Source organism: Centrocercus urophasianus, unplaced genomic scaffold (genome assembly GCF_019232065.1).
Source record: "Centrocercus urophasianus isolate 14NV4802_14NV808 unplaced genomic scaffold, USGS_Curo_1.0 seq_19, whole genome shotgun sequence".
In the NCBI taxonomy this organism is placed as follows: domain Eukaryota; kingdom Metazoa; phylum Chordata; class Aves; order Galliformes; family Phasianidae; genus Centrocercus; species Centrocercus urophasianus.
The window spans coordinates 2,554,443-2,571,632 of NW_024884744.1; the positions used below are offsets into that span (position 1 = coordinate 2,554,443).

At 41.5% G+C, this 17,190-nt stretch overlaps 2 long non-coding RNA genes across 2 annotated transcripts; both read right to left on the reverse strand.

The window, feature by feature from the left end:
- Positions 1 to 12,221: 12,221 nt before the first annotated feature.
- Positions 12,222 to 13,628, reverse strand: LOC122161552. The gene is made up of 3 exons (XR_006169204.1): positions 13,251 to 13,628; positions 12,898 to 12,965; positions 12,222 to 12,318 (listed from the first exon to the last, which is right to left on the reverse strand). It is a non-coding gene; the product is annotated as an uncharacterized LOC122161552 (long non-coding RNA).
- Positions 13,629 to 15,058: 1,430 nt separating this feature from the next.
- On the reverse strand, positions 15,059 to 16,667 carry LOC122161585. Its single transcript, XR_006169219.1, has 3 exons — positions 16,580 to 16,667; positions 15,647 to 16,158; positions 15,059 to 15,120 (listed from the first exon to the last, which is right to left on the reverse strand). It is a non-coding gene; the product is annotated as an uncharacterized LOC122161585 (long non-coding RNA).
- Between the last annotated feature and the right edge of the window lie 523 nt (positions 16,668 to 17,190).

Genomic DNA, 17,190 nt, shown 5'->3' on the forward strand with positions numbered 1-17,190 from the left:
CTGTGCATGGAGGGATTGTTGGCATCTTGGGTTGCTAATGAACTGTACCCCACAGTCTACACAAAGACTGCATGTGTGTAAACAAGAGCTTGAAAGGAGCGTATGTTCTGATAAACTGCCTTGCTTAATAATTAGCAGTATGTCTTACAGGGAGGTGGCTGAGGCTGTTGTGATGCTTCTCCTAGAGCAGGCCCTGGAAAATAATGAATGAATTCTTATTGTAACTACATCACTGTAGGCCTTCTAAGGCAAGTGCATAACTCTTCAGGTAGATAAGCTGAAGCATATATTGCTTCGAGAATGTATGTCAGATCACTAATGGGGGAAAATGAATCACTTGTTCTCAGTCCTTGTTTGGAGCAGCAATCTGTGCTGCTTGATGTACTTACTCTGAATTGAACACGTACGTAATTTCTCTCTCTGCTGAAGTTGCCCCTTCTGTCTCATCTTGTTGGCCAGTCCAGCAGCAAACAGAAAGTGAGCCTGCTTTGTGACCTGCTGAGAGAACATACTGCCCATCGTTCCACTTCCATGCCTTCCTCAGAAACCTTCCTACGGAGCTGATGTCAGCTGCACGAGAGCTTTGTACCCTGTGGAAGTGAGCAAACGATCCAAACAGGCAGATGATAGCTCCTCTGATTTAATTTTTGACATGTGAAGTGTTATCACTTTTCAGATGAGACAATATGAATAATTTTTCCTTATGCCAACTGACAATTAGATGAAACGTAAACTTTTAAAGTAGTGCAGGGTAACCATAGAGGCTACAAAAGAAATGAAAAATAAATTAATAAATAATAAATTAAGTCGATTAGTGTATGTGTGTATACATATAATGTGTTCATTCAATTTGTTGGAATTTGTTTTCATTGCTCTCTTTAAATTTCTACTGCAGCTACTCATTATAAATTGTTAGTGTAACATATATACATATTTATAAAATATTGTGTGGTCAAGAAACAGGAGAAAGAGAGATAAGATGAAGCAGAATACAGAAATTTCAAGCAGTGATCATAGGGAAAGATGTGTTGCAACTGTGAGGAAGGGAGAATTGGTAGAATGCAGGAGGCATTAAGGAAATTGTGAGATGCAGGTGAGAGGAAATCTACTCAAATAAGTGTGCAAGTACTCAAAGAATATTGTTTTTTTTTTTTTTTTTTACTGATAAATCATGACACGTAATTCGAATTAAAACTTTGCTGTACCATTTGTGCCCCCGTCCCTTTAGACATTCAAGGCCAGGCTGGATGTGGCTCTGGGCAGCCTGGTCTAGCAGTTGGTGACCCTGCACATTGCAGGGGTTTGAAACTAGATTATTGTTATCGTTCTTTTCAACCCAGGCCGTTCCATGATTCTATGATTCTATGATTTGGATAACAAAAATGCACCCTGTTTTATTTGTCTGAAAGCTGGAGGACCATTGCTGCTTTTCTTTTTTTCTGAGAGGGAGCAGTTATGTCACTTGAAAATCTGTTCCCTACTGCACCCCTCCATGTGCTCCATTGGTAAAGTGAGATTTCTGAAAGGCTGAGAGGTTTAAAGTTTCTGTGAAAGTAGAGAAAGATAGCTTTCTCCATGGCTCAGTGAAGCTTTTTTGCACGTCACTCCCATTTATTCATAGCTGTGTTAGAGAAGTGCATGAGGTGAGCTCTTCTCTTTTAGACATAATGTTGCATTCTTTCAGAACGAACAGCTTCCTGCTGGGTCGGGAAGAGCACTGGTTGTTTTTGTGTCTGCATGTATGTGTACTCTCAGGTAGATAGCAGGATCAGATCTCTGCTTTCAAATAAATCGGGCAACATTAAGCCCTTCGCAAGTCTGATTCCGTTCTTGCTAAGCTCAGTGGGAGGTTTGCCTACTGAGAAGGCAATGTGGAGAAACAGAGCCTCCACATTAACTTTGATTTCATTTGAGCTCATCCTTTGGAAAAACAGCTGATCCACCAAAATACTGTGAATGCCACATCTGTGAGTGCTAGCGGCTGTTGCTACCGTGTATGATTACCCTGAAACTGCTTTGAAAAATCTGAGCAGTAAAGAGCAGGAGCCCTAGATTCTTCTCCCTGGAATCCACCCAGCTTTCATGAGCGTAAATGGAACAAGAGGCTAATTGCAGCCGTTCCTGACATCCTGAGTATCTTCCATGGTTAATACAATATGAAGGAGAATGCTTTGGGCTGTGATCGCTGAAGCTGGGAGCTTGACTGAGCTCCTTACTTGCAACGGTTTGCTGCAGCAGTGGGGTGGGAGGGGCAACGAGGCTTCTAGGAAAATTGATGAAAATCAGCAGGAGCTCTGTTTAGGCTTTGGATGGGTGTCCTGTAGAACAGCCGCAGATGTCTCCATGTTGCTGGTGCCAGCACTCATGATCTCCTGGCGCGTGGGAATGTTCAGAAAGCAGCTGAAGGCGGTTGTCCAAAACTTACTTGGGGAGAGGAATAAGGCTGTAGCCAGCAGCGTCATAGAATATTAAGGTTGGAAGAGCCACTAAGATCATCTATTCCAACCATCAATTCATCCCTACTGAGTTGCATCCCTCCGTGTCACATGTCCACCGCTCTTGAACATCTCTACAGATGGTGTCCTGAGAGGTTGCGGATGCCCCATCCCTGCTGGCGTTCAAGGCCAGGCTGGATGAGACTCTGTGCAGCCTGGTCTAATGGTTAGCGACCCTGCCCACAGCAACGGGTTGAAGCTAGATGATCTTTGAGGTTCTTTTCACCCTAGGCTATTCCATGGTTCTGTGATTCGTTCAGTGGTGACTCTACCACTTCCCTAGGAATCCTGTGCAAGTTTCTGAGAATAAATTTTCACTAATGTGTGTCATTGCCACTCGTTCCTGTTCTTCACTCTTTTGTACTGTTTCTGCTAAAGTACTGGGGAGGCGGCAGGGCTGGGAGGGCTGCGGGCTGTGGGCGATAGTGGAGGGAGGAGGAGGCTGAATGCAGTTCCCATCAGGCATCTGATGCAGATGTTCCAAAAACTCCACCGAAAGAAACTTTTTTTTCCCCAGTGGTTATATAAGAAGTGCAAGTGAAGTGATGTGAATCCTCCTCGGGGTATTAGTCATAGAACAAGCACTGTCTTGAAACATCTCCAGTTGACACATCTGTACTTTGAAAAGGAATCGTTTGGCTGTGGTGGGTCTAGTGAGTGCGGCTCATGGAGATGTGAATCCTTACTGGCACTTTTCCTCTTGTGAAGCATTTTGCAGCCTTTTATTGTGTATTCCTCCTAATTGTTCAGTATTGGAAAACTTGGTCAGCAGGGAGTTGCTTTTATCTCCCTGAAATGACAAATAAAATCTTAATTGAAAGGGAAATGGTTTCTTCAGATTTATAGATTTATAAGTCTAAGAATCTGCATGAGTAACTTTAATTAAATTCATTTTCCTGCAGTGCTTCTCATTGTTTCAGTTACCTGAATTTCTACACGTGTTGCTCCTCCTCACTTTTCAATTTGCTTGCAACATATTATTTAAATGCTTGTCAACTGCCTAAGAGAAGCAGGTATTATTTCAGATGTGGTGCGGGAGGAGAAGAAAAAAGAAAAGGAGAGAGACGTCATGGCCTTTACGATTTTTGTTCTTTCTGTGAGCAAATATAAGTCAGCACCCACCTACCTGATCTGAGCGGCAGATCAAAACAAAGATAATTGAAAACAATAACAGGGCCGTTTTCTTTGTCCTTTGGTTGTGTAAACGGGAGACCGCACAATAGTGATAAGAATACTTTGAATATCATTAAGTAGGTAATTAAAGTGCCTGGGGGGACTGTTCACCTATTAAGTCTCGATATTAGCTTCATATATATGTGGAGTAGCAAGGCCAAGTAGAGAGAAAAATTCTTTTGCCTACTGACACGTTTTAGCTGCAGAAAGATGAGTGGCGGAGATTGCACTGAGTTTTCTATCGGGGCTGTGGAGTATTTTGATGCAGAAAGAAAAAAAAAAAGATGGCTTAGAAATATTGTAAAATGGCAATGTTTCGTGGAAAGGAGATGTGAGTTGTCTAGATATGACTTTACTGCAATAGAAAACAGTCATACACAAAGAGAGAATTGTTTTATCAAAGAAGCAGCGTGATCCCTATGGAGATTAAAAAAGGAATCGTGGTCTCTGAGCTACTGGAGATTAAGAGGCAGACAGATGAGAGTCGTGTGAAGAGAAAAGCAGTTTTGTTCTTGAACAGAGTGCGTGCCTGGTTCTTTCATTTCAGCTAGCAATGACTTCTTTTTCATCCAGGAAAAATCCAGGAATGATGGAAATTAAACTTCTTAATGTGTTTTGCTTTTTCCTTGCTGACCTACTCTTAATGAACTTGCGAGGAAAATATGATAACTATGTATGTCTAAAAGAAAAAAAGAGGCTGCTGCACACAGGGATTGAAATCTTACCCAAAATCACCGAAGGGAAAGGAAATGATTTCCTGATCTGCCCTCTGAGCAGCGCAGTGGGTCTGGAGGTGGTGCTTTGGTGGAAGTGGCCAAAAGAGGTGTGGCAGTGCTGCGTCACAGCAGGAAGGGTGTTTGCACTATGACCTTCTCTTCTCAACCGTCATCTTGTGCTGTGTTGTTTGCCTTTATTTTTTAAAATGTATTTAACTGTCTGTTGGAAATGAGCAAAGGAATCTTTGTGTTGGCGGATAAATGCCACTAAGGTATCTGTTCAGTCTGGTACGAAACGCTGAGAGACACCAACAATAAAACACCAGGTAGAGGTGATTAGAAGACCAGACATCTTAGCTGAATACTCATTAATTTTCTGAATAAGTCAAAGGACAGTTATCACTGTGTTAATATGCAGACTATTTGTTTAACGAAGGACAAAGACATCAAACTGTGAAGATAAGCTCTGAATTATCATAAAGCCCATTTCACATGAGAAAACGGTATTGTAATTTGAAAGGAAATATTCATGAGCCATCTTAGTTTATGATTTGAATACAGTATGCTGAAACCTGTTAATAAGAGATGAGTGGGATTTCTTTTTCCACCATCGCAACAGGTGGCTATATAATACAGTCTTAACAAAGTAGCCTTTCAATAATAACACCATGAATTTTAAGAGGAATTTCCAGTGCTCATTGACGGTACTGCAATAAGATCTTACCTCGCGTGGGAAGAAATTAGAGATATTTCCAAAGGCTGATGAAATCTGAGAGGCAGACTTATACTGACTTTGGACAGTTGGGTTACTTTTGACAATGCTGGGCGCAGCTGCGAGGGTCATGCAATTTCAGACTGTGACAGGAAGCATTACTTTTGGAGCAACCTACACATTTAATTGATTTTGCGATGATGAATTTTTTAGCATAAGGGAGTATATGAAATTATAGGTTATTCAGTATGTCCTCTATGTTGTCTAGGGAACATAAGAATGGAAAGGAATAAGTAGTCTAAGCGGATGTATGGTTATGAATGAGATAAAGACTGTGACAACTCTCAGGTTTGTCTTTCTCCTGCTGCATTTGCTCTCTATGACACAAATGGATGAGATGACCTTCCCCTTTCAGAAGAAAGACAAAGTGTGTAAAGAGATGTGTATAATTTATAAGGTGTCCTCCATAGATAAGAATAAATATCCTACATAAAGCACATCCCTGCAAGGGTCAGTAGCCATTCTCAATGCTGCGAAGCACAGACTGTCAGTGTAGCACGTTTCCAGCAGTGTGTCACACGAAGCATGTATCTGCCAGGAAATTAAGATATTATCATACAGTTTTGTATACAATAACTTATTTTCTGTTTAATAGTCTCTGTAGGCATCAGCACTTGATTTTCAGGGTTTCTGGGAGGCATCTATTGAAAATCAGAGAATGGCTTGACTTGGAAGGGACCTCAAAGATCACATAGTTCCGAGCTGCTCTGGGCAGGTTTGCCAGCCACTAGAGCAAGCCCTATTCTCCCAGTTTATCATTTGTGGATGTGGAAGTGCATGTGTTTGCGTATTCAACTAATCTAACGATTGTCTCTTTTAAAAATACAAGTTCAAATGTAACTTGGAGCAATCAAACTACTTCCAGAGCATATTATTACTAGCAAAGCTTCAGTCTATGGAGCTTTGATGAGGAATACCCTGGTGCAGATTGTCACAAGAATGCCAAAGTAGCTGTAACGAGTGTGGCTGCTATTTGTCATGGCCACAGCTTCTCTGAACAGCGAGCAGTAGTGGAGCACAAAATTACAGCTATCCGAGCAACAAGGAGAGGCACGATGATTCACAAGTACTATCCCCCTACTTGGAGATTAATTGAGTGAAAGATAGTTTCTGTGCAGCCTGAGTTAATGAGTACAACCAGTCATTCCAGTGAAACTCATAACAAACACGCGTCCTGATTGCTTTCTAGGGAGGAAGGAAATCTCGGACAGCTTTTGTTGTGCCTCCACTTGTTATCTGCTGCTAGTTGGTGTCAGGGGACTGAAAGACAACATAGCTGACAGGCAGGTATTTGGCATTTTGTAATTATGAGAAATGCTATGTAAATAAATAACCCAGTGAGCACTGATGGCATCTGTCATTCTGTCAAGCTTTTCCAGACCATGCAGGTAACTCGGAGTAGAAAGTTTTCTTTCTTACTCCAGCGATGAAATGGATAAAAACTATAACTCACGCTAGCATTCTCCTTTGATAAGTCAAAAAGTACAGCTGACCTCCTGAAGAGTCTCCATAGTCTGCTGCTACTTTCCAGTTGTGTTTTTAAAAATATAACTAGCTAGAGCAGCAATTCTTTTACAGTCCAGTTGTTAATCTTGGTATGGGAGCAAGGTGCATGAGCCAGGGAAAGGAGACTGCTGTTCAGATGTCACAAGGTGTTTGAGCCGGGAATAGAATGAAAGCAGAAAACTCTTACAGGAGTAAGAAAGCTACAATAAAGGAGTAAGCAGCTACAATATGTAGAAACACTAGTGCAGTCTGAGCATGGGAGTGCTGCTTCCTGCCACTCCCTCACAAGCAGAAAGGACTTGGTGAGTGTCCCAGTGTTGGCTTTGGTTTTCTCTGACCTTTGAGAACTTTGGCAGACTGTCTGAAGTTATGGACTACATCTGGTGCTAAACGGGATGGTTTTGTTTTTTTTAGTCTCTATATATTTTTTCCACACAATTTTCCTCTCCAGTTCTCAGGCTTCCTTCCCTCTTAGTAGGAAATAGTGCCCTTCCCTCAAACGAAAGGGAAGGCTTCTCTTAAAACTTAATGCAGCAGCTCTATTTAGGATTATGAGAAATATCCATTTTCGCAGCACTGGGAAGAAGAGAGCAAAAGGAAGTACAAAACAAACAGCTATCATTTCGCGATATTGGTTCCGTGCCACAGGTAAAATTTACTCTAATTAGAAATCATCTGGAGGCTGTGCAGCAGATTGAGTCTTCAGCTGGAATTGCTTCGTGACAGGTGGCTTACCACAAAGGAACATCACAATTACCTAACATAGCTTGACTTGTGTAAACTCTGATAACTACTCTCGTTGTTTAATCAACTGTGCACGTGTTCGCACCACCCCACAGTACGCCATGCTACTCAGTCAAAATGTTCACTGTTTGTAAGTACGAAATGTTATAAGTTTGTAAGAAAGCTTTTAAGGATGAAAGCTTGTAAGTTTGTTTGTAGGCTTGAAAGCTTATTTTTAAGCTGGTAAAATTGAAAGTTTGTAAGTTCGTTTGAAAGTTTCTAAGTAAATTTGAAAGTAAGCTTGAAAGTAAGTTTGCACGTAAATTTCAAAATTTGAATGATTGTAAGTAAATTTGAAAGTTTGTAGGGTTGTTTGAAATTTGAAAGTTTTTCTATATATTTGAAGTTTGAAAGTTTGAAAGTTTGGTGTTTGCATGGAAGTTTGGAAGTTTGTACATGTGAAAGGTTCAAGTTTGTCTTTAAGTGTGAAAGTTTGGAAGTTTGAAGTTTGACAGTTTGAAGTATGCCTTTAAGACTGTAGTTTGTACATTTGTTTGAAGTGTGGAAGTTTGAAAGTTTGAAAAATTGAAGTTAGTTTTTAAGTCTGAAAGTTTGAAGTTTGCCTGGAGCTTTGAAAGTTTAAAAGTTTGTCTGTACCTTTGAAGTTTGAAAGTAAGTTAGAATTTTCCAAGTTCTAGTTTCCTAATTACATTCTAAGTGTCTAGGTTTCTAAGTTCTAATTTTCTGAGTAAGTTCTAAGTTTCCAAGTTTTAAGTTACGTGTCTAAGATTCTAAGTAACTTCTAAAGTAACTTGTCTAAATTCTGACTCTCTAAACAAGTTTCTAAGTTAGTTTCTAAATTTCTACATTTCTAATGTAGCTTCTAAATTTCTATATTTGTAAGTTTCTAGTTCTGTAAGTTTAAAAATTTGAAGTCTGAAAGTTTTTGTATTTCTAAGTGCGTAAGTTTGGAAGCTTGAAGTTTGAATGGTTGAAGTTTGAATTTTCAAAGATCTAGTTTTCTAAATAAGTGCTAATTTTCTAATTTACTTTTTAAAAGTAAAGTAGTTTCTTAGAAACTTAGAAAATAACTAAGTTTGAAAGGTTGAAGAAGATTGCACATAAGTTTGAATGTATGTCTGTAAATAGGGAAGTTTGGAAGTTTGTAACTTTGAAGACTGAAAGAGGGCAAGTTGGAAAGATGGAACATTAGTCTGAAAGACTGAAAGTGTAAGTTTGAGGTTGGAAAGTAAGTTTTAACATTCTAAGAGTCGAGGTTTGTAAGTAAGGTGTTCTAAGTTTCTAAGTGTTCAGTTTTGTGTGTTTAAAAGGTTGAAGTGTGTAAGTTTTGGTGTTTCTAAGTATGTAAGTTTGAAAGCTAGCCGAAGTTTTCAAAGTTCGTTCGAGTTTTAATAAGTAAGATCTATTTTTCTAAGTTCAACATGGTAAAGTTTCTAAGTAACAAGTGCCCTCTGCCCCTTTTTTTGCGCCTTTTTTGCGCCTTTTTGTGTTTTGTGCCTTTTTTTTTGTGGCTATTTTGTGCCCTTTGTGCCTTTTTGTGTATTTTTTGCACCTTTTGCATGCCTTACATTTGAGGTTCTTCTTTTTTTCATCCTGTTTGGTGTTGCTCCACCTAGAAATCACCCCACAATCATCTTTATTGCCTCATTAAACTCACTGCATACAGTTTTGCATATCATTTTAATCTACTTCTTGCCTGCTCTCCACTCTTCTTTTTCTTCATCGCTGCCCTTTGCTGTATGTCTTCATAAACTCTTTTGGGATCTTCTTGCAGACAATCATATTTGCAGAAGAAAGTACAGCGCCATCAGTGGTCAGATTAACTACCTTGCACATCACTGCTTTCTTCTTCAGCATTTCATGCCCTTCTGTGTTTGTCTTTTATTATTTTATATCTGTACTTAGCAATTTTATTTATTTATTTATTTATTTTGTGCAACTTATTTCTACTACTGGTTTGTACTCACTTTAATTTTCATCTCGTATTTTAGACTCAGTTTATTCACACTGCCCATCTGCTGTCTTGTGTCACAGAGTAACTCAGTTCAATCCATTGCCGTTACATCAGTTCCACTTCCACCCCCCACCATAGCAGTGAGGCATTCAATTTCAAGTTAAGTAAAATATTTTAATTGCCATCATTTACATCAGTAGCATGTCTTATCTTCTAGTTGTCATATCTGTGTGCTAGTTCAGTCCTCATCTTTAAGTCTTATCTAGTTCAATGCGTTCCTTATACTACTTAGGTAGTGTTTACTCCTCTGCTATTTCATGCTTTGAAATTGTGGTTAACATAAGTACGTACTTTCACAAACAGTTTCTATGATTAAGGTCCAAGCATTCCTTGAAGACTTCTAAGGCGTCTTGCAGTCTCAAGTGAAATGTATTTCATTATGTTTGAATTGCCTCTGATTCCCATTTTGAATAACCCATCTGAGGAATTGCTCTTCCTTTGTTCCTTCTGCCTGGGGACCATCCCAAACTACGTAGAAGCCTATTCACAAACTACCTAGTAAATTTCTTAACTGGAAAGCCAGGCTGTGTATTTTTTACTCTTCAGACTGTCAACAGCACACTCCTTTGTGCTTCTTTATGCCCTTTGAGTACCAGCTATCTATCTTTGTGAAGACAAGGTCATTCTTATTATCTCAGATGGCCAATCACTCCTCCTAAGCACTAAGACTACACACGCCCTTTTACAGGCCAACTCTTTCAGTGTCACTGTTATGCTGTGGTAGTAGCATTCCCCCTCTGCTGTTCGCTTTGCTTACTTTAACTCTTGCTCTCATGCAAACACAATAAACCATGCAGTGCCATTAGTGCATAATAAGCTGAGCTTCTCAAAGCCACCCACCAGGCCATCTCACTAATCCTTCTCACTTGCCTACCATGAGTGCCCTTTACTTGATTGATAAACCAAGTCTCACAGTGAAAGCATCCCAGCTGTCAATCTTATCAAATTTGTCTGCTCATAACTGTTTTTGTTACTGCTTTACGGGCTGGTTGGGTCCTGTTCTATGGCTAATGGAGGCAGGGGACCCCCACCCAAGAAAACGGGATAGAGATGGGCCTTAAAAATTAAAAGCAGCAGTGATGCGAGAAGGAATAAAGATACTGGCATGCAAGACAACACTCTTTATTGTACTGTAATACAATATAATTGAAACTAATGAATCAAGCTCGGAGGTTGAAGAAGGCATGTCTCTTCATCTCCCCCCAGCTTCATCTTACCCTCTGAAAATGAAGAAAAAGACAACACCACCAAGTGCACGAGGGGACGTAGCATGTAGTTGTTCTGTTCTGAGATCCGGGTATCTGGAAATATCAGCAGTCCACAGAACTGGAGTATGAACTCTTAACTCCCAGCGCACTACATGATGTTATAATGTGGAATACAATTGGGAAAGAGATCCTGAAGTCTTGCCACTTATAATCTGATTCCTAATGATACCCAGAGCAGACTTGCCTGAAAGACACTTTGGGTTACTGGAATTTGACCACTGCATTATAGTCCCTTTCAAACATCCATTTGAGCAATTGTCACTGTTGGATACGTTCTTCTCTGCTGAAGAGTGAAAAAACTTGGGGTTCAAGTAGAAAAAAAAAAAAAAGCCACAGTCCCAGTTTAACTGAAGGAAATCTATTATTAGCACCAATTTGTGGAATTAACTGACCCTACATGCTTATCCTAGTTGCTTGAATCTACTCCTTGCGAACACTTTAGAACTTGATCCTCACTGCTGTCCTCTTAGTGAGTTATGAGCTAGTACTAGACACATAGCAAGACCAAGAATACCTCTCCCTCCTGTGAAGCAATATATGGTTTACCATTTTACTTTTAACAGAGCTCAGCATGTCACTACTTCTCCAACTGCAGTTCTTTCCATTCCCTTCTGCAGAACCTCTCAAGTTAAACTCTACCACTACCCCCATGAACCTGATTGCATGCTTCAAGTCCTAACCTTAAACTCCCCCAACCAACTTTTAAGCCCACTCCTATAAGAAGAAAACAACAGTATTGGTACTCACAGCTCTCCTACTCCAGTCACTAGATAATCCATGAATAAGCCAATTCTATGAATAAGCTAAATGAATATCAACTCTTCAGCTATGTAAATATTTAGCTAACCACAAAATCCTTAGTCCCAGTAAATGAAACCAACCATGATAACTCTTACTAAGATCACATACTATTTGCCTGTGTAATCAACCTCCTACGTCTACTCCCATATACTTGGTGGCTGGGGTCATGGCATCAGTAAACCTAGTCCCAGCTATCCCAGTATGACTGGTCGCTCTGCTAACGTGCCTGCAAAACCAACCCACAGCCTCCTTAGGCCACTCTTTTTCCATGCCACTAATCCTCACATTCACAGTAATTCTGACAACCAGCCCACTCTTTCACCTGCTGGCACTAAGCATCTGCCTAACAATCAACCATACCTCACCTAGGCCACCCACTAATTCAACTCATCTCCAGAGTTACCACTGTTTGCAGTGCTTTTGAAGGGTTTTGATTGTGTCCTTAGTTTGTTAGAGCAAAGTCTGCTATTTATATTACTAAGATAGTCCCACCAAATTACTGGGGTACAATTCCTATCCTATCTAAAAGGATCGACTCCGACATTTCAATCTGTCCTAAACATACAGAAAAGCTGTACAATTTAAGATGACACTTGAGCCATACCTCATTTCAAAGCTAGAAGTGATAGAGATACTAAGCACTAATTTCCAGAACCCTCTTACACAGCACAGTTCTAATCAACCATAATGCAATCCTAAAAACTGAAGCTCTGACCTTCTCACTTACTGAGAGGTGGTGCAAATTAGAATGCACTGCTGAATTCCGCACACAATTCTGAAGGTGTATAAAGTCATAACACTCCTATGCTTAGGCCTTATTGTTCACATCCTGAAAAATACAGAAGACATAGAGAAAACGGGCTCCCCACAGACAACACTTTCCTCCCCTCTTCCCCCACCAATTGATTCTTGCCTGACTGTTGCCTGCTATTAATATAACAGCAACTCCATTCCTATCAGGATTCTACCTGAAAGAACTGATCATTGAAAGCAAACCATTTATACCTCAACATTCAAGTGCTACTTTCAAGCTACGGCAGGGGAGATTCAGGCTGGACATTAGGAAGTATTACTTGTCAGAAAGGGTGGTCAGGCACTGGAATGGACTGCCCAGGGAGGTGGTGGAATCACCAACCCTGGGGTTGTTCAAGGAGAGGCTGGATGTTGTGTTGAGGGACATGGATTAGTAGGAACTATTGGGAATAGGTGAACAGTTGGACTGGGTGATCTTTTAGGTCTTTTCCAACCTTGGTGATTCTATGATTCTATGATTCTACTATCCTCATCCTTATGTCTTCCACTAAAAACTTGCAGCCTACTCATTACCTATTTCATCCAGAGTTCAACCATGCCCCCACGATTAGCCCAGTAAATAAAGTCAACTATCCACCCCCATTATTCAACTCACTCTATGCTGCGTCCCAGCAGGATTGATCATGCTACATCATGCCAATGAGGACATCTCAAGTAACCACCCTTATAAACACAAAAATACATTACTATTGTCCACGCAGCCCTTGACCTATCCTAGCCTTTAAATTCTCCTAAGATAACACACACAATGAACAGCCCTCCTCCCAGAAATAGCCTCATAAAATTACTTTAATCCCCTGGTAGACTGATTCAGCTCCGCGAGTGTACTAAACAAAGGAGGGAAAAAAAAAAAAATAAAAAAATAAAAAAATTGCTCCCCACTTAGCTGAGTTTTCTTGTCAGGTATCTCAACCTTCATAGGATTGCTTTCTTCCCTATCAATCTTACCTTATCAACACATACAAGAAATATTGGCATTCAATCTTGTGAGAAACTTCAGTTACACAGTATTTCTTGGTAAAGCAAGACTGTCAGACACAGTCCAGAGGGTTCCCTCAATGTAATATGAAGATAACTTTCTGGTGCAGGCGATGGACAAGTGGACAAGGCAGAGTCTTCTGCTGGATCTTCTTCTCTCTAAGAAGGAAGGGCTGATTGGGTAATGTGGATGTCAGGGGCAGCCTGAGATGCAGTAATCATGTGAGATGGTGGATTTTGGGATCCTGTGTGGAAGTAGCAAGAGAGTAAGTGAAGTAGCAACCCTGGACTTCTGGTACATACCTGGAGGTATCCTTTGGCGAAGCATGTTGGAAGGTAAGTGGTTCACGAGAGTTGGTCAGAGATCAAGCACAACTTTTTTCAAGCAGAAGATCCATGCAGCCTTAAGAGATAGAGCAAAATAGGCAGGAAACTTTCATGGATGAACAAGGAGCTCATAGATACACCACAAGCAAAGATGACATTCCCTCCTCCCACCCCCCTACCTGCACAATAAAAGGAAAGCTATGCAAGTCCACTGCTTAAAGAGGGTGCCCTGGTAACAGGGGATGCTGAACATCTACTGTGCTTCAGTCTTCACAGCTAAGACAGCCCCTCAGAAAACCTGAGCTCCAGAAGCGAGTCAGAATCCAAGGAAATGAAGAATTCCTTTTATTCAATGAAGATCTGATCTGCAAATACCTGGTAAATAAAGAAAAAGCATGCATACATCCATGGCCCCAGTGGGATGCGCCCAGGAATGCTGAGGGAAGCTTGAAGAAGTGACTGCCAATCCATCCATATTTGAATGGAAGAGGTACCTGAAGACTGATGGACAGGCAATTCACACCAGTCATCAAGAAATGCAAGGACGATGCAGGCAGCTACTGTTCAGACTTCACCTCTGTCCCTGGAAAAGTGATGGAACAACAACTACTGATTGCCATCTCCACACAACAGAAGAGAAGCTTATCCAAACTCAGGTAGAGTAGGTTACATATAAGGAAGAAAACATTTTACAGTGCTGGTGCTAAAGCACTTAAAAAGGCTACTTGATGATTTGTGGTTGATGCCACATCCCAGGAGACTTTCAAGGCGAGGCTGGATCAGGCCCTGGGCAACCTGATCTAGCTGTGGTGTCCCTGTTCACTGCAGGGGAGTTGGACTAACTGGCGTTCCAACTCTAAGGATTCTGTGATCCAGAGCAGTAAGCAGGGGAAGCTTGTCTATTTTAACTTTAGCAAGACATTAGATTGTCTCTCACAACAGCCTTGTAGTGAGACTAAGTAATTGCAAGATTAATGAGTAGACAAGGAGGTGAATTCACCTCACTGAATTGAGAACTGGCTGAATGGCAAAGCTCAGAGTCATAAACAACAGCAGAGCCTAATTAGAGGCCTGTAACTCAAAGTGGGTCAGTACTGAGCCCAGTTCAAGATCTTGATCAGTGACTTGGAGAAAGGGCTAGAACTTACCTGCAGCAGATACAATGACAATAATAGCTGGGAGGAGTGGATGACATCAGAAAGCTGTGCTGCCAGTCTGTCCAAGTCTTGTGGAGTGGAAGTTGGATGGAGAAGAACCTGATGAGCTTCACCAATATTAAATTCCTGCACCTAGGCAGAAATAACTGCACAAATCAGTACAGGTTAGGGGCTGACCTGCCAAAGAAGAGCTCCGCAGTTAAGGAACTGGGTGTCCTGGTGGACAGCAGGATGGCCATGAGGCAGCAGTATTCTCCAGGCTGAACAGGGCAGGCCACACAGCTCAGAAGACAAAGGGCATCTTATAACTGTTTATGCAGTCCAAAGTATGAAAATCAAGTGGATGGGACCAGGCTCTTTTCAGCGATGCACAGCAAGTGTAACGCAGGAAATTCCATAGAAACGTAAGGAAGAGATTTACTCTGAGGGCAACAGAGCACCAGAACAAGCTGCCCATGGAGATGGAGTCCCCTTCTCTGAAGAAATTCAAGACCTACCCAGACAGCTTTACTCCACTGAGTAAGGCTGTCCTTACTGTAGAGAATCTACATTAGCTAGGCAATTAGGCTAGGAAACTGAGTCTCTAGAGGTCCCTCCTTTCAACCCCTATGATTCTGTGGACAGCTTGCAGCACTCAGAAGTCCCACCCCCTATCTATGGGGCTCCCTAATCAATCTCTCCATCAAACATGACTGATGATATTTTGGACCCCTATCAGGGATCCGCTTCATAACCCAAATTCTTATACTTCTACTAGCTATATGTTGCACCACAGGTAGGTAGGTCCCTCACCTTCACCTCTGTAGCCCACGCTTGCCAAAACATACAGTACATTTCACTAATTAAGAATTTACCCTCAAACCTTACCTCATTCTTCCTTACCTGCATTTGCCCATATGTCAGCTATGGCTTCTGTTACAGCTTCTACCTGTAGAGAAACTTGAAACACAGAAGTCATCTTTCAGCTCTTACAGCAACTGGCTTTGTGGGCTATGCTCTGCTCTGAGAATAAACAACTGAGGAACCACAGTTAACAGTGATTTTTTTTTTCCCCACCCTCTTGTATAGGACAAGACTTGGTTGAATGGGCTTTAGGAGATCCTTAGCCCTACCCTTCTTAACACCATTGCATCCTAGGTGTTAGCATCATCTACTTACCTTCCCTCACAAAGGAGACTTGAACAAACCCCTGGAAATTTTATCCAATTGCAACAAAATCCCCTTCCACCCTCAATTCTCCTTAGGAGCAGTTCTATGATTCAAGATAACCTTGTTTTGCACAACTTTCTAGGAAACCCAGGAAATTTCACCCCAGTAACTTGTTTCCCCATTCTAACTTCAGCACACAGCCAGCTGGCCTCACACATTCTTTGTGATCTTGCAAGTTCTCTTCCCTGTAATTAGAACCAGAAAAGATAATTACTCATTAGAGTAGTCTAACAGTTTATTAACATTGGTCTTGTTAACTAAAGATTAAGGGTCACACTTTCTTTGAAAGCTTTCTAGAATGGAAACAACTTCACTGGTTTCTGAAAACAGCTCACTGTGGAAGACTGGTTTTTTTGAGAACTACAGATGAGCCTCTGAAGTGTCCCTAGGAAGGCAAACCCTACACCAGCTCCAGTACAAGAAGTCCCCATCAAGCCAATAGAAACAAGCCCATTCCTTAAGAGTAAAACATAACAATCCTCCTGAGGTCTAACCCATCAACAGCTACCTAGTTTTGTCCAGAAGTGAAAAAAAAAAAAACCAAACAAAAAACAACACATGAAAAACACTCTAAACCAAAGCTCTAGAAAAGAGTATAACCCATACCTCATCACTTGCTAACTTCCCCAGCTAGGAATCCATGGGACCCGATGGGATTCATCCACGGGTGCTGAGGGAGCTGGCAGAGGTGATTGCTGAACCGCTTTCTGTCATCTTTGAGAAGTCTTGGAGGACACGGGAGGTGCCTGAAGACTGGAGGATAGCCAACGTCACCCCGGTCTTCAAAAAAGGCAAGAAGGAAGACCCAGGCAATTAGTGGCCAGTCAGCCTCACCTCTGTCCCTGGAAAGGTGATGGAACAGCTTGCATTGGATGTCTCCAGACATCTGGAAGAAGAGGAGGTTATCAGGAGTAGTCAGCACAGGTTCACCAGGGGGAGGTCGTGCTTGACCAACCTGGTAGCCTTCTGTGATGTCTCTGGCTGGGTGGATGGGGGGAGAGCAGTGGATGTAGTCTACCTTGATTTCAGCAAGGCATTTGATACTGTCCCCCACGACATCCTTATAACAAAGCTGAGGAAGTGTGGGATACGTGAGTGGACAGTAAGGAGGGTTGAGAAGTGGCTGACTGGCAGAGCACAGAGGGTTGTTGGTGGTGGTGCAGAGTCCGGTTGGAGGCCTGTAACCAGTGGTGTTCCTCAGGGGTCTGTGCTGGGTC